We start from the raw sequence: 24,832 nt of genomic DNA, 5'->3' as shown, positions 1-24,832 counted from the left end.
AGATAAGCTTGAACTGCAATAAAAAGTCTCAGCGCACAGATTTTCTGCATGATGTTACTTTTTATTTATGTAGTGAATTTCATCGCGTGTGATTTCTTAAATGGCTCTGTTTGTATAAAGTCATTAAATTTGCACCTTTATACATAAGGAATTTTCGCTTCTGTAGATATCCTAAATATCTTTCTTTCTCCATACCTTCCTCTACATAAAGCCTCCGGCAGTACAGCAATAGATGGGATGATTATGCAGTGCTGTCATCATCAAAGAGATGCTGATGACTTGTGATTGTATTTAACTTTCTAGACTCTATCCTCCTAGTTCTAACCCATTTTTCAGGGACCATTGCTCCAAAGAATACTTCACTGATGCCATTCTTTCACTGAACACTGTTCATTTACATTACTGGTGCTTGGCATCATTGGCAGTGTACTGCACATGCGCATGTGTGTTCAAAGTAGAGTCATGCGTCTATGAAACAGATGGTTTAACATAGCCTTTTGTACCATCATCATTATTATTGTGTGCTCTCATACATTGTTCACACCTGGGAACAGTTGTTTAGGGCCCCTTATGATTTAATTCTTAGAACCCAAGGTATGTTGACCTGTTGGGTCATGGCACACTCATTCCTCAGATATCAGGAAAATGTATTTAGTGCGATTCCAATCTCTTAATGCAACAAATTTCCTATTCATGTGTGTTCTATGGGTTATTTTTTGATTGACTTAGGTTTTTTGATGGTAGGATGGTATCTCCTAAAAATGTAATGTTCTAAATAGACAAAAGTGATCTAGATGAAATTGCCTCCAATTTATGGCCACAGAAAGGAGTACGAAATCCCTGAGCCATCATAAACTACGGAAGACTGCGGAGTGAAAGGAACTCGATTCTTTAGGTTTTAAAAGTTGCAGTGATGATACAGATGAATGTTCCAGCTCTTCAAGTCCATTATCAAATTATGTTACAGGAAAAGAAATGTCCCGTTAACAGTTTTGTCTGGTTCATTACAATTCTAGAGTTTGTAAAGTCTAATTCCCAATTGTCTGTGTATATCTGTGCAGTCCTCGAAAGTGGGCACTGAGCTGGTGAGAATTTCACACGTCTGGCATAAGCTGGGTCAGTTTAGGACAACAGTGATAATGCCCCATTCTAGAAGTGGATTATAGTAAAAACCATCAGAAATCTTGGGACCCAGTACAGACATAAAGCCTGGGCCCCTATGCACCTTTCTTTAGCCAGCCCCATGTTTATTTAATCACGCCCTCTATGTTCCACCTTCCCGCCTTATGATCCTACAGCTAAGTAGCGGAGCCCACCATCCCTGTTCTCTAAAGTGAGTGAGCAAGGAGGCTGGGCCCTTTACCAGTACCGGGTGTACTCCCCGACAGCCTACATAGCAGTTGTGGTTCTATGAGATGGCTTTTCTGACATAGACTCTATGGGGAACATCCAAGGATAGGCAACTTTGGGAGCTCATCTGAAGAGTGCGGCTCCAGCTGAGTAGGCTCTTCAGTAGGTGTTGAGAAGCAGTACGTTTCAACAGCCCAAGACCCACCGATACATGACATTGCTTGGTGCATCACATGCAAAAATGACTATAGTAAACTTTTGTCTAACTACTTTTCCCATCCTCCTCTGTCAGCAGTGGAAAAAAGGACATTCCCACCTTGGCACCACTCTGAGCAATTACCTTATGGGATTCCACCTCCAGCAAACATCTCCATCATTTGCAGGTCCTGATTATGGAAAAGCCCTAAGCCTAGGTCCACCTGTTACAGTTTATCAGCAGCACATGCATTGTTTTTAGGTGAAAAACCTGCACATCTTTACTTCACTAACCACCCACAGCTAGTTATAGCTCAATATGGCTTTCCTTCCTTTGCATCATTAACCTCTTCTCTGCTAGTTGTAGATATCTGAAGTGCTGCCCCATTACCTACATCCTAAATTGCAATTTGAATATACAGTTTTTAACCCTGGAGATTTCACGTCTTTGCCTGTCTGCTCTAATCTGTGGAGCATTGCTTCATTAACTCTTTACTCACTAGAGACCTACATTTATTTCTCCAACAGTTATAAAATTATATTATTTATTCCAGACATTTTTATTCTACTCACAGTATGTCCCTATTTAAAATTATCGTGTTACAAACAATTATTGTTAAATGTATCCCCTTTTTGTATGTGATACACACAAAAACTATCTGTCCGTTTTAATTAACTCTCTCTGTGCAACTGATCAACAGTAATTGGTTCATTAACCCACCAATTCAAACTGTTAGCAAGACATCATTTTAATGGCTACATCAGAGAAAAATTCTCAGGACCATTACTTCATCAACGCCATCACTGCTTGCAATCGACTTCACAAAGTGCGGGGAGAACCGAATCATTAACTGTGTCACTGCTGGAGGCTTTTAGAAACCCATTTATCCCCAAATGTTTGAGACAGTGGATTATCCGCTCAATGTTAGGAGACTACATAAAGCAATATTTTTGTAGTAAAAGGAAATAACCCACAATCCGTATTGATACCCATACGCTAAACAGACATACACATTTTAATCAAGCCATATATTGACAGGCTATATTTCTGTGCCAAGGGGAAGCCATTTTATTGGGCAGTCTGAACTTGCTATAGGTTTTTATTCTGAAAATACTAAAGCACTCATAAAGTAAACACAGTAAATATATATTATTGATTAAATAAAGATTCAATATTTATCTTCCATTATCTTTGAGGTTACATGTAGCCTTTTTTGTTAGATACAATAAAAAGAATCTTCTTCCATTTTTTCCAGTTTCTTAGTAGAATGCATGGTTCCTGAGGTTACAGCCGGAGGAAATATATTGGAAAGAGAAAGTAATTTATAAAAAGACCTGTACTCTAAACAAGCATGGCTTGTGCACTGGGTCTTCTCTTGATAACTAAATTGATGATATCATCCAGAGACCTGCTGCTAAACACAACGGTGCAATCATAAGTTTAAGGGAATTGTGAGCCCTATTTGTGTTCATGGAAAAAAATATTGGAATTATTGTCTATTAATTTGAAGGATGCAGATCCCCCGGTTCAACTTCTCATCTCAATGAATGCCCACAATAGGATCAACATGATGTTTTGTTTTTTTTATATCTTATTATCTGGTGCCAGGCGTACTATTTTAATTAGTGTAAAGGTAGGCATGCTTGACTGTTTCACCTGTTTTCTTATGCAAGCTTATAATAATTAGTATAATATATACAGTAATTAAGGCAATATGACAAATAAGAGACTGTTTTAGCAGTTTTTAACAAGCTTGATAAGTAAATATGGCCATATGGCGACTCATGTTTTTCTGAAAATGCAGAGGAGTACATTTATTACACATTTTAGAAATACATTTGTGAGAAACTGATAGGAAGTACAGAATTTTTAAAAATGCATGATGTCTTTTGATTGTTAGATGACACAGTGAATCGAAGTACATTATCCTTAATAGAAATACGTGTGTTCCACATTAGCACAAGATCTACAATCTAATCAGTGCTTTGGCTAGGAACAGGAACTTACTGATAGATGAAGCCCGTTGATACATACGCTTTGGTACATTATGCATAAACTTACATGCCTAGTTCATAAGAAACAAGATCAACGTATCCATCGAGTTTAAACATTTGTAGCCTGTATTGGTTGACTAGGAACTCTAAGACTGGATGTAGCTAATAAGTTAGCAGCAAAATCTATGTGAACATTTAGGTACCTAAAACAAACCAGAGGAGAAGAAGAAGGAGTGTTGCTACACATGTATCCCAACTAGAAGAAAGATTGCCTGCACATATTACAAAATTATCCCATCCTCCTACACACATAAAAAGTTGTATATATAAATCATAAATGTTAGCAATTCTTTCTACATGTCTACATTTTGTGAGGTTACTTGTAAATTTCAGTTTTCTAATGATAATGCAACATGTAATTCTCTTGTGCTGTCTCTCTCCTCTCAGGTCTACCTGTTATGGAAGTGAGGATAGACATCTCACGACAGCAAGTAGAGAAGATCTTTGGTTTGGAGGAATATTGGTGCCATTGTGTGGCCTGGAGCTCCTCTGGTACCTCCAAAAGTCAGAAGGCATTTATTCGTATTGCATGTATGTATGGTTATTTCTCCTGACATTTCAACATCATATAGTGAAATATTTAACATCATATTTAATGAACAGTTGGAAAGAAACATTTCTTCCTGAAATTTCACATGAAAGTTGAAGATTTCAACTCCCTGATCTCAAGGTGCTGCAGAATACATTAGTAATGTGAGAGGTTTTTGTGAAAATCTCCTCACAGATTTAAGTATGGGTTTGCCATTTATAATTCATAGTGGTGCCAGGGAGACTGACCATCCTTTCATTAGTGAATAGACCAATGTTTTGGACCTGTCCATATAAGGCTATGTTTTGCCACTTTTTAAGGTTTAAGGTCCTTGAGCGCCCAACTTTCTGCATGAAACCAAGTTACAGACCTCAAAGTGCCAACATGGCGTCTGGGTGTCCACCCCTGGTGTGTAGTACAAGCATTTACTTACACTCACTTATATGCACACACCCACATATACTCCTATATACTCGCACACATACATATACATACATGAATACACACATACATCACACAGCTGGGCAGAGACAGTCTATTTTCTCATACCCAGTAGCACATGGGTTCAACCTGACAAGACACCAAACATCCTTGCATCCATCTTGTTTAATCTAAATATATACATATATATGTATTCACCTTGTACCCATCCTGTTTAATCTACATTTATAGAAAATATATTCAGAATAAACAGGATGGGTGCAAGGTGTTTGAGGATTTCCCAGACACAACTCATGTGATGCTGCTGCCACTATGTCTCCTACTAGATTTTCATTATCTTCCCCCTTATTTTTCACTCTCACCATTATCTCTCCCCTATTTCTTTGTTTCCATTTTCTTACTATCTCTCCTTTTTCTACCCTATTATGGGGCAGAGTGGCATATAGGGAGGTATAAGGCATTTCAGGACGCAGAGTGGCATTAAAGGGGTTAAAAGGCATTTCACAGGGCACTCTGCCTCCTGAAATGCCTTACACCCCCCATTTAACACTCCCCCTCCCTCCTCCAAACTTACCGGTGCTTCTGAGTTGGGGGGGGCGCATAACACAGGAGGATCCAGGTCCCCTGGATCCTCCTGTGTTATGCCCCCCCCCCTCCAACTTACCAGTGCTTCTGAGTCCCCAGTGCTTAGTCCGGGAAGCGTGTAGAGCTCTACGCGATTGTATCGTGTAGAGCTCTACGCGATTGTATCGCGTAGAGCTCTACACGCAGTCCGGACTAAGCACCGGGGACTAAGAAGCACCGGTAAGTTGGGGGGGCATAACACAGGAGGATCCAGGTCCCCTGCAACACTGCGGGGGATCTGGATCTTAGTCTCATAATCAGACCTATTTGAGGTCTGATTATAAGACAACCCTGATTATAAGACGAGGGGTATTTTTCAGAGCATTTGCTCTGGAAAAAACCTCGTCTTATAATCGAGCAAATACGGTATTATCCCGAGTAAACTGTTATTCACGTGTGTACTTAATAAGTTCCTCTGTAAAATATGTAGAACAATCAAAGCTGGAGTACTGAAGAGCAAATGCAGAAGTAGCATTTTTTCAAGGCCACATAAGGTCTTCCTCAGGATGCTATCAGCAAGTATCCTGACATGGATTTACGTAGCTATCCAATTAAAAATGTTTAAGTGCAAATTATCACAGTATTATAACATCAATTATCGAAACACTTAAAAGGAAATTAACATGCACTAATGCCATTAACTGCAAAAAAAATACATTAGAGCAATATTATGGACAGCAGTGATAGGAAATAAAATTTGGGAACAACTAGCTGAACAGGGCAGTGACTCTCATAACTCACCTATCTTTTATATTGTTATTGAATTACAAATTGCTGTACGAACTACAAGTTTCAAGTGCAAATACCCCTCGACATTTCAGGACATCTGTGTTGGGTGGTATGATGAGGGGAAGGGTAGGTGATGACATTACCTTACCTGAAGAGCCAGGTTAACAGGTTCCAGCCGTTTATGGCATAGACCTTCCAAGTGTGTTTTGCTCAGGACCCTAAAATACATAATTAGACATCTGGAAATGTGGAATATGTTTATGTCTCTAATGCTAGATACTTGTTTTTGAGCAAAAAAATGTTTTTCAGTAAAATGTTTTTCAGGTCCAACGTCAGATGTTCCTATTGGCGTAATACCGTAATATTCCCATGATAAAAGTTGTATGCTAACAACAATTGTAGTTCCAAGAGTGGCTAAACCTTAATTATTATAATCTTAATGTGAAACTTCACAAACACCAGCTGGAGACTCCCACACTGACCACTTCTTTATAACTGATAAACGGTAAAAGATTAACACTTATATTCTTCATCGACAGAAAAGCTTTTCACTAAGACATTCTCATCCATTGGAGATGTAAACCACCCCTGCGCCATAGAACAGAGGGCAACATACACGCCAACATCCAATTCGTTACAGTACAACATACACAATCTCACAATCCATTGCACGTAATGCATTCAGTTCTAAGCTTTTTAAAATGAGGAAGAGTCATTCTTATAACACAAGGTTCCTTTAACCACTGTGTTTGTGCATCATTCTCCCACTGCTGATTTCAATGGCTCCTGAGAGATAAAGAAGTAAGGACTATTGTTTTTTTTTTTTTACTGGAAATAATTATTTTGTTAAACCTTTTTTTTTCCGACAGAGACATTGTGCTTGAACGCAGGGGAGAAAGAGCACACAAAGAAAAAGGCATAGTGTAATACAGAGTAAAATAATTAAACTATTTAACGTGTCAAATTCTCACTCACAGCTAAACTGTGAGTGAGCATTTGACACTTCAGATCCTCGAATTCTTGTATAATGTATCACGCTGTTTTGTTTCCTACTTTACTCGGTATACATTCTCTTTTTTTATATACCGGTAATTCTGTTGGGATGTAACTAATGCTATTGAGAAGACAGATGCTTCTTTGGGGATCATTACTTTTATATTTTATGCCATGCTGTGGCTATTTAACTCTTTAAAGACAACGGCAGATTTTTTTAAGACTTTTCCTTATACTACAATATGTAGGTTATAATAGGTTATAATTTCTCTCTTTCACATTTAAAGTTACCCTCGCAAATTATATATTGTAATTTTTTTTGGGGGGGACAAGTAGTGCTTTCTTTTGAAACCACATTCATACATATAAAAGAAAAATGAGCGAAATGCCATTTAGAGGCAAATATTAGAAGGTTCACATCACTGCGTACAAGCTATATTTTTTGAGATTTGCTATGCTGGGATTGCAGCCTTAATTGCACTCAAAGATTCCAAAACCGCCCCACAAAAGTGTATGTTTCTAAAATGCAGACAACCTGGGCTATTTCATAAGGGTCATTATACCACTTTCAGGCAGCCATTTTCACAGCAAACTCCTTTTAGTGGCAAAAAAATATACATTTTTTCACATACTCTTTGCAATTTTGCTTAGGTGCGAACTGCTAAAAAGAAAAAGAATTGGGTTAGGTTAGGTTAATTTGCTTCATGAAAAATATCTTTAAAACTACAAAATTGTTAAAAGAATTAAATAACATAGATTTTATTAATTTTTGTGATGATGTAAAATGTTTTTTTTGCCCACTTAATAAATGTTCAGCCATTACTCACACTGAAATCAGCATTTAATTAACATTCTGAGATTGCCCAAGAGCTTCCTTTCAAATCATCTAATTGGTTGCTCAGTTTTGTTCTGATTTTCTTTGACAATTAAACAGCGTGAAGTACCTGTGGATGTCACTGGTTTCTCTATGTATCTATCTAACAGGGATCAATATGTTCCATATTCAAATTTGTACAAGTGCATTTGAAAAAGGGTGCCTGTAAGGACTAGCCAAGAGCCTATAGTCAAACCGGTTAGCGGTTCTAAGTGTAGCAAAGGTTGTAAGAATATAGCCATATACTCAGGTTAAACAAATATCTAGACTGAGTTCTAAGACATATAAAATACATTTAAAATACAGTGAGGGAATTCAAACATGCATGGGACAGGCATACAGTTATTCTGGCCTAGGGTGGCAGTCCCCTGCTGCAAAACCAGGAGATCATCTTCTTGCATGATCAGACCACCCAATTTGCTCAATGGGCCAGTTACAGGGCAGATCTCTGATCTACCTTCTTGCCCGTTTATAGTATGGAGGCTCTGAGACGTCATAGTCCTATGCCCTGTATTGAAGATGGTGGCCATGGAGGGCAGCAGCTGGGGTGCTGTCTGGGTTAGGCGTGGGGCAGTGCCAAAGGTAAAAGTACTGCTGCTCTTAATATATTTCATGCTTTAATTCTGATCCTGTATTAGATAAAGAAGTGAGGCAATATGTGGCTTGTTTTCAATATGCATGTATTTTAGGTGGAGCACATACACACTACCATAACTGTAACTATAAGATTTATATGCAGCAAGGGTGAAGTGTCCCTTTAAACATGTTTGGATGGTGGTGGATGAGCTGGCTGTATTATTATGATTTATAGCACCAGGGGAGGGCTGGCAGCCTAAGGCCTGGGGGGCAAGTCTAGTCAAGTGGCCCATTGCGCCACCAAAGCGGCTGCGAGCGACATTGATAGCAGTCACTCCACCGGCGCCTAATGAAATTAAAGCGGCCGGCCTCAGCTCTTTATCCCACCCCTTTTAAGACGTGGGACGAAGAGCTGAGGAATGGCCATTGGGTCTGACTGCTGCATGATGCAGGGGCGTACCGGGGGTATTTGGCACCTGTGGCAGATCCTGTATGTGCCCCCCCCCACACATACACACACACACACTTTAAAACTGCATAGTTTCTATGGTTAGGCAAACATTGACTGGGGTACAGCAAAATTGTTATCATTATATACTGAGGCACACATTGACGGTGGTACAGCATAACTGTTATCATTATATACTTAGGGATTACGCTGTACCACTGTCAATGTGTGCCTATACATTGAGCCAGACACTGACAATACTGCAGTACAACCCCTATCACTATATACTAAGCCAAACATTGATGTGGTGTAGGCCTACCACTTCAGTGACTGGCTTAGTATATAGTAGGGATGCACCGAAATTAAAATTCAGCATTCATTTGGCCAAAACCGAAAAAAAAAAACGTTTAAAATACTTTATTAAAGGTAACACACCAAAATTAGACAAAAAAAATCAATAACAATATTAATATATATATATATAAATATATATATATAATTAACAGCAATCAAAATCCTATCATGCCCAGGTTCTAGCATGTACTGGCTGACTTAGCATGATAGGCGTGTGATTGCTGTTTGCAACCATATATATCTATTAATACTGTTATTGAATTACTGGACGAAAAAAAATAAAAAATTGATAACAGCAATCACACTCCCCACTATATATATGATATATGCTATCTCCCCACACTTCCATGCAAACTAAAACCCTCATTCAGAAACATTCATCATAAACTACAGCATACCACCCATCACTCTCACACACTTTAAATTTTCCTACCTTTCCTCTGGCACTGTCACTTTTCCTCCTCCTCTTCATTCTTCCTCTTCTTCTTCCTCTTCTGTGTCCTGTCCTTCCGGTGTGCGGAAGACGGTGGGCGTGGCTTCAGTGTTGTGCGCCGGGATTTGACAGTTGGCACGGCGGGCAGTCCCGGTGGCAGCCGCTTAGTTTTTAACTTTGCGGCTGCCATGAATGGTCATCTGCCGGCCGCCCGGCCAGCCTGCCGGCCCGGATTCAGGACGGCCTGGGGGGCAATTGCCCCCCAGCCCAGCCCGCCCCTGTATAGCACTGTCATATTCCGCAGCACTGCACAATGGGTAGATAAGACATAACAAGTAGTGCATAAAATAACAACTGGGACTTAGAGAAACAAAAGGTAATGAGAGCCCTGCGCCAAGAAGCTTACAATCTAGAGGTTGTAGCGTGGCATGAGCCAAGATGTGCACAAGCCACACCATGGACCTGTTTACTGCGGCATCTTGCTCTCCAGAAACAAAGATACTTGCTTCCATCTTTCTAAAAGACCCAATACTAGTAGGAGGCTTTTTCGGTTTAAGCTCATGTCCTTCCCCTCCTGACGAAGCAAGGTATCGGCTTCAAACCTATAAAACAGCATGCTCGGCATTATTATGGGAGATGCTTAAGTTGTCCGGATATAAGACAAGGTAAAAAAATGGAGGTAAAAAAAAATATAAAATTCAGATAGACTGAAAGATTAGTAAACGGCATTGAATTCTATATTATTTGTTATGGAAAAGCAGAAAAGCTAACAATACATGCGAATCTGGAATCAGGGAATGTTATATAAAATCACTGCATGGGTCTAAGCTCTTACATGCTTGAAATTCCTCCAATGACATTATCGCGCCATGCTGATAGATTAACTATATGTTTCACAAACCCATGGTACGAATGATCTGAAGCCTTCATGAGTCTGCATTACATTATGTGTAGGAGTTGCATTGCGTAATGGGGGTTAGGGTTACCTGTACTCCTATGTAAGCATGGATTCCTTCGTGATGTATTATTAACAATAACAACATTTTAGAAGAACAGTGTAGTGTTTCTCGTGTGCTAGGCAATGTAATGTATACAAAGGCACCATTAGATGATTTATGCATGAGCACACACTGAGCGCTGTGTATTTTATATATCTGAAGGTCACTCATTGTGACAGCTTTTCTTTGGGTCCCCAATAGTATAACTATACATTATGCATTATTTTGCCATATAGTGGCTATTTGGAGATTAGGTTTTCAATTGTGATTCTTAGATTTTATTACCGCTTCAGTACAAACAGGCACTTGTCCAATTTTATCACATTTTCAGCCAGACACTTTTATTTTATTTAATGTTTTATGTTTCTGCACTTACAGGTTAGTTGTCACTCGATATTGTGTGTGCTTATTATTTCTGTTTATTGTAGCTTAGACTCTTTGCTCTGCATTTTATATTAAAACCCTGTTTGCTACTTAACTGTGAAAAAAGATTATTGCATAAAAGAAAAAAAAGGTTATGTATGGAACTTGGCAGGTTCATAGGCATTCGGAGAGAGAGAGAAAAGAATCAGAACATTTTCTTACTAGTTTTTGAGTCACACAATATCAGAGAAAAGGCTGTTTTTTTTTTCTTTACATAATCCCAGATTTGCATGTTTTCATAGCGCAAAATGGGCCGAACGAAACATATGCAAAATCCCAATATAAAGCACTTTTATGTGATTTTTTATATCTTTTCTTTTCATGGACGTTTTTGAAAAACATGGTAGGTTTATAAATCTGAGGATTGTGTTAGTGTTATCCTAATGTAATATATGCAGTAGGTCCTTGTGAATTCTGTTTACAGAATTATTGCTATTCATATGTTAAGGTCACCTTTAAGATGTATCTTGGCTAGCTACGTTCCATATGAGCCATAAATAAATATAAATATAATGTTGTTTGTGGTATTACGACAGTATTACTTAGCTGGATTATTCAAACCGTGTCTGGGTTCTCAGAATCCTGACATCCCATAGATAAGGAAAATATACAAGTTTCACCTGTATGAGTGATGATTTAGGAACATTCAGGCACAGGGCACCTGATGACGCCAGTGCAGCCCATTGCTAGATTGCATGGCTACTTTTATTCTTACACGCTACTTTTTTTCTGCTCAGGTAGCTGGCGGCCAGGCACATCCAGCCACTGACCACACGCTGCATGTAGTGTGGTATGTGGAGTATGTTCTGATGTCAGCCAATTTGCTGGTACATATATCTGGTATATCAGATGGGAAGTCTGATATTTTGTTTATGTTTGAATAAAGAATTACATGCTGTTCTATGAGAAACTGCTATGTAACTCACCCCCAATGTACAACTGTTTCTAAATATCTGTTTTGAGTTTCATGTCAAAGATATACAATGTACAAAGGGGTTTAAAATGCAATATACACCGGTCAGCCATAACATTATGACCACTGATGGGTGGGTGGGTGAGTTAAATTAGGCAGCAGGTGAACATTTCGTCCTCAAAGTTAAATGTGTTAGAAGCAGGCAAAAGTGTTAGGATCTGAGTGACTTTGACAAGGGCCAAAGTGTGATGGTTAGATGTCTGGGTCAGAGCATCTCCAAAACTGCAGCTTTTGTGGGATCCGCAGTGGTCAGTGTTGAACATAACTTTTATTAGGTTGGTGGTTTTCCAACTTAGTAGTCCTATGGCAAACACAGCAGGGGACAGTAACATGTTTATTGGGGTTGCTGCCCTATGCTTGATCCATGACAGGGCCTCCAGCTGCCCCCCAGATTTATTATGGTGATGCGGTGCTCCTCCCTTGCCATAGATATAATTATTGCAGAGCACTGGAATATGAAATCTCTGTTCTTCTTAAATGGTCCTTAAGTGTTGCCACACACCAGGGTAGCCAATCGTAAAATGGGTAGACTGCTAATAAAGCAACTCAAAGTCTGCTGCCCCCGCCACCTTGGACTTGCCATCCTTGGCCTATCTGGCTTAGGCAAGAATAGCCCATGTAGAACCCAATGCAATGACTGCCTTTCACTGGTAAATGTGTAAACAAGGTTAAATCACGACACACCATTTGTAATAATTTTACATTTGTATCACCGATATTCAAAAACTGTTCTCAATTGTTATATCTCAGTGATAAACGAATGGTGTTGTGTGATTCTCATTTTCAAATTCAGAGTTTCCCCAGGAATATTATATTATATCTCTGGTAGTTTTATTAGGATTTTACACATGCCTTTTGTATTTGTGCCCAATGATACTTTGGATGTATACCCTGTAGAAAGTGTTGGGCTTAACTGAGCGTACTCCATGTGCTCTATTGTACTATGACCTTAAGCCACGTTTCAATGCCTGTCTCCACGACATCACGAATCTACGAGTCAGTAGAAATATTCCTTTGCAGTCTCCAGCGTGACCGATTTACTAAATATGACCCACAATCACACTTATTTTCCTTTTATCTGAAAGTGAGAACATTTCTAGTTGGAGTACCCAGAATATTTTGTTACTATGGAGACATTAAAATGACTTTAAAATGTTTATGCTTGTCTGATGCATATAAAAATAGCATCAATCACTACTGTTGTTGTGCAGGTCTTTTTGATATGAAGAAGTTAATCTTTCCAGAAAGATGATTAACCTAAATCAGATGTTTACCTACTACCTGTCACGAACAGACAAGCTGATTGGTAATTAACTTTTTCACTGCCATGGCCTTTCATTGTATCAGGGAAATGATTCATTCTGAAACTCCTTAATGCACTAAGCCATGGACAATCCTGGTTCAGAACCACAATATTTCTGTGTACCGATACAGATTATTTTATTCATTCATTAATCCCACATTGGTACTGGTATGCTAGTCAGAGAAACCCTTTCTCCTCTGAGAAGGGTAAAGCTGGCCCTGTATAATGCGCCGTTATATATATCATATATATCATATATGGTGTTTATCCAGTAAAGCTGGAATTTGCAGGAGACCTGAGCATTACTTTAGTATGCATTATAAAGGCCCAAACCTAGTGAGCTTCGAATGCAAGAAGAGATTGTTTGGTCCTGTATAATGTATACATCAAGTTCTCGAGACTTCTTGAACTATACATTATGAAGGGCTAGCACAGACCTTCTGCGGGAGAAACTTGTTAGAATGGCCATTCGTAATGCATGTTGAAGCTGGTGAGGTTAAAGCACAACTCTTCTGAGAAGTCCCTCTTTAGTGAATAAACCCCATGGATCTCACCATTGATTACAATTATACCTGGCAACTTCTGGGCTCCGGCTACCTGGAGCCTACCCTTGCGGGACGCAGCCAGGATTGCCCTCTGACATCGGCGGGCGGTCCCGATGATGTCCGGGGCGTTCCCCCTGATGTCTGAGGCATTTCTGCTGACATCGTGGGAAACACCCCCATTTAAAGGGTAAGTGGGCGAGGAGTGGGGACTGTCAAGACCGGAGAATTCGGGTGTTGATCCGGAGAACCACAGAAGCAGTGCTTCTCCCAGAGTTCTCTGGGTCAAACCCGGAGAGTTCCAAATGGCCTGGGTCCCTCTCACAACAAAAGGGCAGAGCTGACACCGCATGATGCATAGTTACGGTTCTGAGATGAGTCACTCTAGATCTAGAATAATCTACAAATCTCAGTTTAGTTAATTACCTCAGGTCTGTTTTCTCTAAGCATATCTTTCCTAGCTGAATCAGATGAGAAGCATTTGTATAAATTAGTAGAACTTTCCATCAGATTAATCTATTTTAGGTTACAAATCCAAATTCAGCAGATGTTCTAGAATGATGAGTGCATGCCGATTATATATGTGTATATAATAATTCATTTTTATATGGCGCCACAAAACAGTTTGGAGCACATTTACCATAAAATAAGACGAGTTACATTAAGTGATTGACCAATAGCTTCTTATTAATCCAATCAATTAATGTTTACTGATATCCTGCGTTTTTGATCCAATCAATTTTTACGGCTTTGGCCAATCATTGAATTATTTATATTTCGACATTCATTTTAAAATTGTTGCCGGACAGCGACATGACTAGTTCACGCAGCTCCTTGCCCTATGCAATCTGCATGCAAATTCATTTGTACTCGGGGTTAATGGCATTCTAAATACGCTGCGTTTCTGGATTATTCACTAACTAGTGGATTGTACGAATATTAAATTGAGACAATCATCTCCCTGCTTTCACTATAGACTCCTGTAGATAAAACCTACCATGATTGACCTTTCTTTATGCGTAGTTAATACGGTATCATGTTTGCTTTTTTTGTTTTTGTAGCAAATGAACCATAATGTCGACATTGCTTCACGTTGATAAATATCATTAAAGCTTCTCTAAGAAAAATAGTATTTGGGTATTTAAATTGTCTAAAGGGTTCCTGGCAGCACCTGTGGCTCTGGTGTTTGAATACTCTAGGCATTAAAAAATTAAGCAAACATTTCATTCCCCCATAACATGCTTGTCAGGTTCTTTTTATATCATTAGAACAAACATGACAAGACAGGTGAACCAGGAGGTAGCCTGTGTTATGACTGAACTGCTACATTTTGCCATGGGGCGCTAATATAGCGGTGCTATGGAGGGACGGTCTAGTGAATGGCTGTCACTAGAATTCCAGTCGTGCTTTTTTGCAGTAAGCCAGAAAACGGCAGGGAGAACAAAATATATAGATGATAGGGCTAAATGTATCTGGAATCCTGTTTTAAACCTGTGTACCCCAAGGGGAGAGGAAAGGGCACCCTGGCACTATGCATACATCAATGTCTGTCACGCTTTATCACTGTCTGACAGTAACGCGTGCTTATACAGAGTTGGCAGATACCGTAGCAGGATAAAGAAGGTACGGCTCCTCTATGCTGCCTATGACTTTACCACGTCATCTTATTGCAACAACCACAAAATGGTTAATGGAAATCTAGCATTATCATATGAAATAGCCAGTGAGGGATACGTCCCTTCCATAGCTTGGAACTGTGAGGAATGTGTGCAGAATAATCAACAAAAAGGAAAATTAAAATTGGATATTTTGGTGCATTTGCCCCATGCAGTTTCCATGCAACAATCAAAGAGACTTTGCTAAGTAATCCCTCTAGTCTGTCTCTAAGGTTTTCTTTTGTACCTTTGGAGTTCATAGAATTCTCTAGTCTTTGCTGTGCAAATTTACAGCCGTGTTCAGTGTGAGTTATGCTGTTCCTTTCTAACGCACCCTCCCCACATTTGCTTCTCTGTTCATTCCTTGCTCTCACAACTGCTCTGGGGATTGTTCTTTTCTCAGACCTCAGGAAGAATTTTGAGCAAGAGCCAGCGTCCAGAGAAGTGTCATTGAATCAAGAGGTGATGCTGTTGTGTCAACCACCTGAGGGAATTCCTCCTGCAGAGGTGAGTGCCACCAAAATGTCACTATCCATTACTCCGCTACTTTGTTCAGTTTAACATAACTAGACAGGGAAGGGACTATGTTAAAGAGGTTCCAGGAATAAACTCATTTGGGCTTTATTCTAGTATCAACATAGAAGAACAGCAACTATTGTACATAAATCTAGAAATAACCCATTGACCCATTTGTTAACAGTGGCGAATAGTGTTGTTGGCCAAAGAGCTTCAATTGTTACTGCTCCTAAACTGCCCTTCGAGAAACTGGATCATCAACCTAATGTGACCCTACTGAAAATAAACTCAAAACTACTGTCCGTTGGCTTACACGATAGGGGATTTAAATGGTGTTTCAAAAGGCCCCCTTTGTTCCACGCACCCCATGTGGCTCCATACCTGGAAAGAGAAGGCAAGAAAGGTATTTAGTGCATATACCAGCCACCATAATTCTTTTGACACAGGCCTCTTTTCTAATTACACCGTTAAACATCTAGCGAATCCCATAGAATACTAAAATGAGCCGATTGGTTCCCATATGCTATCACATTGTATATGTCTATGTTATGTACGGGAAGTTCCAGATATGACCTGAAAAGCAGTGAGGAGAAACTGACCAGACAGGACATTATTCTATAGGAGTAAAGCATGTCCAGATCTTAGTAACTTTATATAAAATATGTTTTATTTTTTAGAGTTACTAAACCTCACACCTTTTCAGAATTCTACACTTTACTATTTTGTTTTACTCCTACCTGCAAGACTAGGAGTTTTATTTTCTGAAAACAATATAAAAAGAGCCTTCGCTTTCAATGACATTTTTCCTCTATAAAACTGCAATGCTGTTCATTTTTTTTTTTAAGGAGATAAAAGGCCCATGACGCACAAGAAATATAATTTAAAGAGCACAAGAAAAAAAATATGGATCTTTATGAATATGTCTTGCCAGGGTCGCTAATGCAATGAGAAAAAGGAAAAAAAGATCCAAGCACAAATATTCAATCAATGAAAATGATATTTTAGAGATAAATGATTAACCACTAGTGCCTCTGACCTCCATCTGACCAGCCTTAGGTAGCTAAAGAATTGGAAGGTGAAAATACAAGATATCTCTAGTAATGGAATTATGAGGCAGGTGAAATCACTATTTCCGCTCAAATGAAATCATAATCGTGGAAAACTATTTTTAAATCTTTTTCTTCTCATCTAACCAGCATTAATACACTACGTAAAACAGTTAAAGAATGTGATTTCTTTCTAGCAACACAAACAGCATGAAGCTAGATTGCATAAGAGGCAGAAAAAATAGAGCGAGGTTGTGTGTATATTTTTAGAATTAAAGGTTAAATGAGATCTGCAGAATTAAACGAGACAATTAGTCGCTTTTGCCAATGCAGTGAAGAAAAGTCAAAGGCATCGAGAAGGTCAGATTTACCCTTCAGGACATGTGCTGATCTGGCAAAGTCTTGTCCATTGTTGAAACAATAGTGTGTGTGAGCAGCAAACCTCTGTTACTGTACCACAAAACAGGTTGAAAGGATCTGTTATCCAACAGGTAGTATGGTACATTAGATTATTAGTGGGTTTTTGGGGTACTGCCTGTACTTCTGTCTGCTTAATTTTGCCATCCCTCCTTTCTTGTCTCTGCATATATCATTTTCTTCTCCACTGAAATCAGGTGGAATGGCTAAAGAATGAAGATATATTGGACCCCGAAGTTGACTCCAACCTCTACGTTGGTTCAGACCACAGCCTTATCCTGAGACAGGCTCGGCTAGCTGACACTGGGAATTACACTTGTGTGGCCAAAAATATAGTAGCCCGACGGAGAAGTAACTCAGCAGCCATTACAGTATTTGGTAAGAGTTGACATGGACATTTTAGAGTGACTGCAGTGAATGATGCTGTCCCCAAAGTTTTTTAATAAGCCTTATACATTTATACACAGTCCCTATGTACAAAGATACTGTATAAAACAGAACTATATGTGCCTGTGAAGCTACAAGCACATGTGGGTGTAACCTCCCTTTACATTAAATATGTTTCTTGTAACACAGTAAATGGAGGGTGGTCATCCTGGACTGACTGGTCACCCTGTAGCACGACATGCGGAAGGGGTTGGCAAAAAAGGAGTCGAAGTTGCACCAACCCCACACCCTTGAATGGTGGTGCCTTTTGTGAGGGGCAGAACCTCCAGAAAACAGCATGCACAACACTTTGCCCAGGTACTCTATTCTGCTAAGACACTTTGTACCTTGCAACATGTGCAACTCATTTGCTATATAATTCTAAAGACTTGGGAACAGGGAGATGTTCTAGCCCTGGGGGAAAGTAAAATTGACTGAGAGATTGCTGTTCGTACAAACCCAAGCGTGCCACGAATATGCTGAGCTTTGTACAGTGAGCTAATGGACCGATTTAATGAAAAATAGGATCAGAGTTAACTAAGCATCTTATAATAAAAAAGGAATGCAATGGGAAATAAGTATGTTTATTATTAAAGGGTAACACAGTAGAGATGGATTTGCATCATGTAGCCATAGAAAAAGTAGACGTATTTCTATTGACAGATTGAGGGTTTGTCGTGTAGTAGGAAACCACCAAAATTGGTATCGACAAGGGAGCATGGGTAGTAAACATGGTGCTCCCCAGCTATGTCAGAGATTCAACTCCCATAATGTTCAGCCAGCATTTACCTGAGTACAGGCTGACTGAGAATTGCAGAGGTGGCAGCTTCCTGTTGGTTCCCTATTCAAAGTAACAGTTATCCACAGTGTAAGACAAAGAAGTAGAATTGTTTTGTGCCATAAGGCAGAATTTCAAGATTATTTATCAGGTTTATGATGTGCTAAGGCTGTCTCTGCACATGTTTTGTCTTTGGGGATTGTGAACACAGTGAGTGGCGGATGGGCTGAGTGGAGCTACTGGTCTGCATGTTCCTCAGACTGCACCCACTGGAGAAGTAGGGAGTGTACCCAACCATCCCCACGGAATGGGGGTCAGCAGTGCCCAGGACATGACAATGAAACCCAAAACTGCACCAGTGAGCTCTGCATGCACAGTAAGTATTACTGTGAATATACCCTTGGCTGGATTGATATATTATGCTGCATCAACCTTCAGAGCTGCTCTTGTCTTCTTTGGACTTACTCATTGGCTGGTAGACACACAAATCAGAAAAACCAAGGTCATGACATTCCTGATCCTGCGAAGGGTTTACATTGTAGCTTTTAGCAGTGCTGCATGGTACCCACGTGCCACATCATGTGCCTACCTTGCTACATGGGTTACCCTGCCCTGACTACACAGCTTGATGCTACAGCCACCATTACAATTTCTATGACACTGTTTTCCTCCTGCTTGGGAAGAGTTTTCTCCAGTCACATGAGCTGAGATTATCTACTACCGATGAGACTTGTACAACTGGTTTAGTCTCTATTAAGTGGCCCTTCTTTTAAGAGGACCTTGTCATCATAGCTATAAAGTGAGGAGGCTTCATTTTAAACAAATGTTTCATAATCATGATAACTTGTTGTGTAATAGAACATATAATCTTAAATACCACTATATATATATAAATAGATGCTGTATATATTTGTATGATAATTTAATCTCCAAAATTATATCAATACCCAATATTCTTCTTTAAAAATATCTCTGTTTTCCAAAAACTGGGTATTGATATAATTTTGGAGATGATATCAAAGGAATATAAACAGCCTAAAGCTATCTTCATGAGACCTAAGGTTAGCAGGACAATATACACCTAATGCAGAACAATTGGCTTTCAGATCTTTATTTCAGTTGCGCTCTTACTTGCACTTGCCCTGACTCTTGCCACTCTGTATGTGGTTTAGGCCATCATGCTTGTATGGCTGCAGGACATGCTGTAATTTTGCATGTTTTATAAATCCTGGCTACTTCTAGAACATTTTATTTAATTCTCAGCTGAAAGAAATGAAAGCCCATTTTGCACAGCAAATTTTATCCACCTTCTGCTACAATGCAAAAGTTAAAGGAGTTTTGCAAATTATTTAATTGGTCCTTTAAATTTTAATCCTGATTAAGGTCTCCTGGGGCCTTAAATGTTGATTTTTCTATGAGCTAATTCATTTTCTTTCCATGCAGCTGTAACCATGCCTTTGAACATTATAAAGTCAAATGTAGGTATGTACATATCTAAGGTACAATAGAATCCCATTGCATTATGTGACCTTTTTTGTGTCACTACAGAAATCTGTGTATTTGTTCAAGCGACCTCATATTTCTTAAAGAAATGTATCACATGCTTGGGTGCATTAGTGCAGCAACAATACATATGTTGTGTAAAAAACATCTTGTTAAATGCATTATATATGATTTAATGCACAGTACCTTACAAATACACAGTTATTGACTGCGTACACCTATATCATAATAACTATGGTCAATTGGGAGTCACAAAGGCCCTGCTGGACAGTCCTGATGCCAACCAGGTGAGCTTCAATTAAAACTAAAATTTTGTACATGCCAAGCAAAGTAATATTGAAATGAGATATTATTCAGGGATATCCGTGATAAAACATTTTTAAGCTTCAAAGACTGGCACTCAAGGACCACAAATAGTCCTGGTTTTACCAATATCTATATTGGAATTCAATAGGATAATCCATATATAACAAAAATACATAAAGCATTTAGTTTTTAATGCTTTCAGTTTTATTTTAATAAGGATTTGTATCTTTTGGACACCAAGACCTTATTTTCCAAGTCACAACAATTATTGGGCAAAGGGTTTATTGTGTGGTAAACTTGAGCTGTCAGTTGAATCATTGCGTTGGCTTCTGTGATTTATTCTGTTTAATGAAATGCTTCTTATCTAGGAAGTACTCCTGTTTTGCATTAATAATAATTTCCTATACATGTTAGATGGTCATATTATGTCTCATACTATTTACTGCAAAAATCGTATGATGTATTTTAATGTTTATCTCTTAGTCCCAGTGACCAGCAGACCGCATACCAGTTTGAAAAATAGTACAAAGATATAGAATTTCAACAAATACAAGTGTATCCTTTTCATGTTCCATTTTGTCTTGTTTCCCATTGGGTGGTGCAGCTGTGGGTGCCCCTGAAGACGTGGCAATGTATGTGGGTGTGGTGGCAGTGGCAGTGTTCCTAGTCCTGCTACTGGCAGTGATACTGGTGTGTTGGCGCAGGAAGGAAGGTCTGGATGCAGATGTGGCCGATTCATCCATTCTTACCGCTGCATTTCAGCCTGTCAGTCTCAAGCCTGGTAAAGTAGGTAAGGTCCACAGCAAGAAGACACTGAAATACATGGTGCAGAATACACAACAATCCCAAACGACATGATATAGTCTGATGTATTCCAATGATATAGTCTGATGTAGGCATTTTGTTAATGGGAATTAGGTTGGACTATTTCATGACCATGAGCAGAATCCTCCCATGCATTTCTACCCTGTAACATGGCAAGGGAGGCTGGGCTTGTGTGATTTAAGGATTTTGTGCTACTATGTTAAGTCTTTCCAAGTTTATTTTATAGCAATTCTACTTGTAGCCACCTGGATGCCAAGGGTAAGGTGGACTTTATGTGGCATTTCCATGATGTTTTCAACAGGATTGGATAGTGCAGATAGAGCATGTTCTCTGTTTTACATTCCTTACTGAGCCATTTGGCTAGACTTGCCCCTCAAACTAAATGTTGCCAGCCAACTACTAGAATTTTTGGAGTTCTTACACCTTTATTTTGTGTAGTTTGTTGCCAGCTGAAGCTCATTACAGACAATGTATTATAATTACAACATTTAATAGTGTGAGTTTGTTTTTAGTAGTTCATGTTTGTTTTGATGTCACTTTACTTCTGCATTCAATTAATATGTATGTTTTGCTTTCATAGCTATTAATATGCATCAACCAGTATAGATAAGTAAAAAAATAATGTAATTACATATATGTGTAAAAAAAATGGGATGGAATTTTATAAATATGTATGATTGGATAAGAAGCAATCCCTATGGAGGTACCTGTGAAAGTGTAGTTATAAGTATATATGTATGTATATGTATGTACATATATATATGTAAGTAATTTGGCTGTGTATAAGGTAGCCTAGCAGTAACAATCTAACATGTACACAACAGTATATGTTGGCATTGCCACACTGCGTTTTTTCCTCTTTTCACATGTTCAGCTTTCCATGGTGCTGTACATTTCTTAAGGCGTGTCTTGTGGACAAAGATTTTATTGTATTTAATGTACGTTTAAAAGTGCATCCATGTTAGTTAAGCTGATTCACACGTACCGTAGTAAAATGGACAACACTGTAGCTTCTTTAACGGTCACAGTCCAGATTTCACTACCATCATAAGGGGTTTAGTCAGGGAGTTGAATTGCAAACCCCATATTTTCAACCACGGCCAACACCAATAAAGGTCGAACCCCAGCTCATGGTAATGTACTATGTTCTAAGCTTTTGGAAAATAAAGGACATGGTTTATAAAATGATCTAAGAAACAGGTATCTAATGTAGGAAGAATGAAATGCTGGAAGGCGTAATAACGATGCTTCTAGTCACTTATCTTCGCATGGGCACAGATACTTGAGCTGTCATGTAAAGATGTGTAAAGATTTAGTATTCTGTCTAGATTATTCCATTAAAAAATCTTGTAAATATTTAATGATCACTTGTAATTTTTACAAGAAATTTCCTCATTCTTGTTTTTGATTGTATATTCCCTCTCTACGTTTTAATGTGTGTTAACGTGACTTTGTAGAACTAGTCTTCCTAATACCTCAATCGTCTCTGTTTAAAGTGAATTTAACACTTACATGTGTGAAAGTGTTGTGCTTTACAAATATTCACTGCTTTACCCCCTGTTTTTAGGAGGGAGCAGTTACCTAACTAGAGAAGAGGTGGCTTTGCCTTTTTTGTTTAGGAAATAAATACCTCTGTTCTTGAGAGGAGATACTAAAATCCTCTCTGGCTGGATTGTGCTGCAGACATTAAAATGTATTGAATTAGATTACAGAACTCTATAAATTGAATAAGAAAACCAATAATAATTGAAGGAGCTTATAGCTGCATGATCTAAGTATAAATGAATTTAAAGTTTCTCAAGGGAGCAGAATTTGAATGGGAATAGTTATATATCATGTCTGTGGAGCTAGAGCAATGAATACTACTTACTTAATTAAAGGAACAGTAATGTCATGCCGGTAAAAACTAAAGTCCTCCCAGCCCCCCATGTACTGCAGAGTGTTCCTGTGTGGGACATCCTGCAGAGTTTGCCCCGTCCCAATTTCAAGAAAGAGAGATCCACTGGTCCACCAACCAAAGTAGTATAAGATAGATGTATACATAGATAGTCCTCTAGCTGGATGTCAGACACTCTTGGGTCCCATCATCAGCTGTGGTCCCCCCGGAGTCCTGCTTACCCAGCCTGTCATCTTGGTAATGGAAGCCAGCCCTGAGAACTGGACTGTCAAGAAAGAGAGATCCACTGGTCCATCAACAAAAGTAATATAAGATAGATGTATACATAGATAGTCTCGATATTCTAGGATCGATAATTATGGTATATATTTAGCCTCTTGTTGTACAGTGCATCGCTAAAACAATAAGCAGGCATGGTTGACTTGTTTCTGGCTCCATATATAAAAAAAATCAATAGTTTTGCTTCAGGGCTGAAAAATAATCCAACTGCTCAGGATTAGAAATTTTGGGTGACACAATACCTTTATGCAAGGGAAATTGACATTCTCCCTTGTACTTCTCAATATATCATTCTGACTTCTATGAAGTTAATTTACATTCACCACTCCATGGTCAGTCATGAGTGTCAGCCTAACAACTCCAAAAGCCATACTGTAGGTGTGTAGCAGGCCAGATCATAGATTGTTATACTGACAGCTATTGTTGTTTCTTACTGTTACACTTCAGAAAGCCTCTATTAAATAGTATAACTTTTATGTCTTTTTTTCTAGGCCAGGCTCATTTATTGACCATTCAGCCTGATCTTAGTACAGCCACCATGACCTATCAGGGATCCCTGTGCCTTCGACAAGATGGTGGAAATAAGTTTCAACTAACCAATGGACACCTTCTGCCCCCAATGGGTCCTGGTATACCAAGGGAGCATAGCCACACCTTACCACGCCTCTCCACTCAGAGCTACTTCCGTACATTGCCACGCGGAGCCAGCAATATGGCGTATGGCACCTTCAATTTTCTAGGGGGGCGTCTGAGGATCCCAAATACAGGTAAAGAAGATATTGGCTAATCATATCCGACACTTAACACTAATGTTGTCCAGTACCATTGTGACGGGACTGACCTGTACCCCGACTGGGTACTCCCGCCAAACGTTGCTTCCTCCTGACGGGACACCAACAAGTAACCCCTTCAGCGCCGGGCAGAACCAGCGTTGTAGATAGAAGGGGGGACGTCGCTGCACCGTAGCTGCATTGGCACTGTGGCTATCCGAAGCTTAGCTACACAGCGAGGCTACAGCCCACCCCAAACATCAGGCAACACTCATGTTGAGGTGAAAACAGGACTCATTTATTAAAACCAAATACAGAGCTATATATACACAAGTAAGAAAAGGGGCAAGACAAATATCACATGATCTAATTGCCATGGCAGGAAGGAAGTAATTAGATCAAATCCTGCAACACTATATCTGGGGGAAGGACAGAATGACATGAGACATAAATAATTACATTAATTGGGGACGTAGACGTGGAATGACGACAGACATATAATTGGCTTGAGACAGACAATGGCCAGGACACAGGGATAACAGGAGCTCACAGGATTAACAGCTACCTGTTGTGT

General features: G+C 39.2%; 1 pseudogene; it reads left to right on the top strand.

Moving 5' to 3' along the window:
• LOC149299435 (netrin receptor UNC5A-like) overlaps positions 1 to 24,832 on the top strand; it is a 49,730-nt pseudogene that overhangs the window by 9,751 nt on the left and 15,147 nt on the right.

This window comes from Sceloporus occidentalis, unplaced genomic scaffold (genome assembly GCF_023333645.1).
Source record: "Sceloporus occidentalis isolate IW3139 unplaced genomic scaffold, rSceOcc1.0.p SCAF_28, whole genome shotgun sequence".
Taxonomy (NCBI): domain Eukaryota; kingdom Metazoa; phylum Chordata; class Lepidosauria; order Squamata; family Phrynosomatidae; genus Sceloporus; species Sceloporus occidentalis.
The sequence above is the reverse complement of the archived record's forward strand: the minus strand, read 5'-3'. Positions and strand labels throughout refer to the sequence as shown.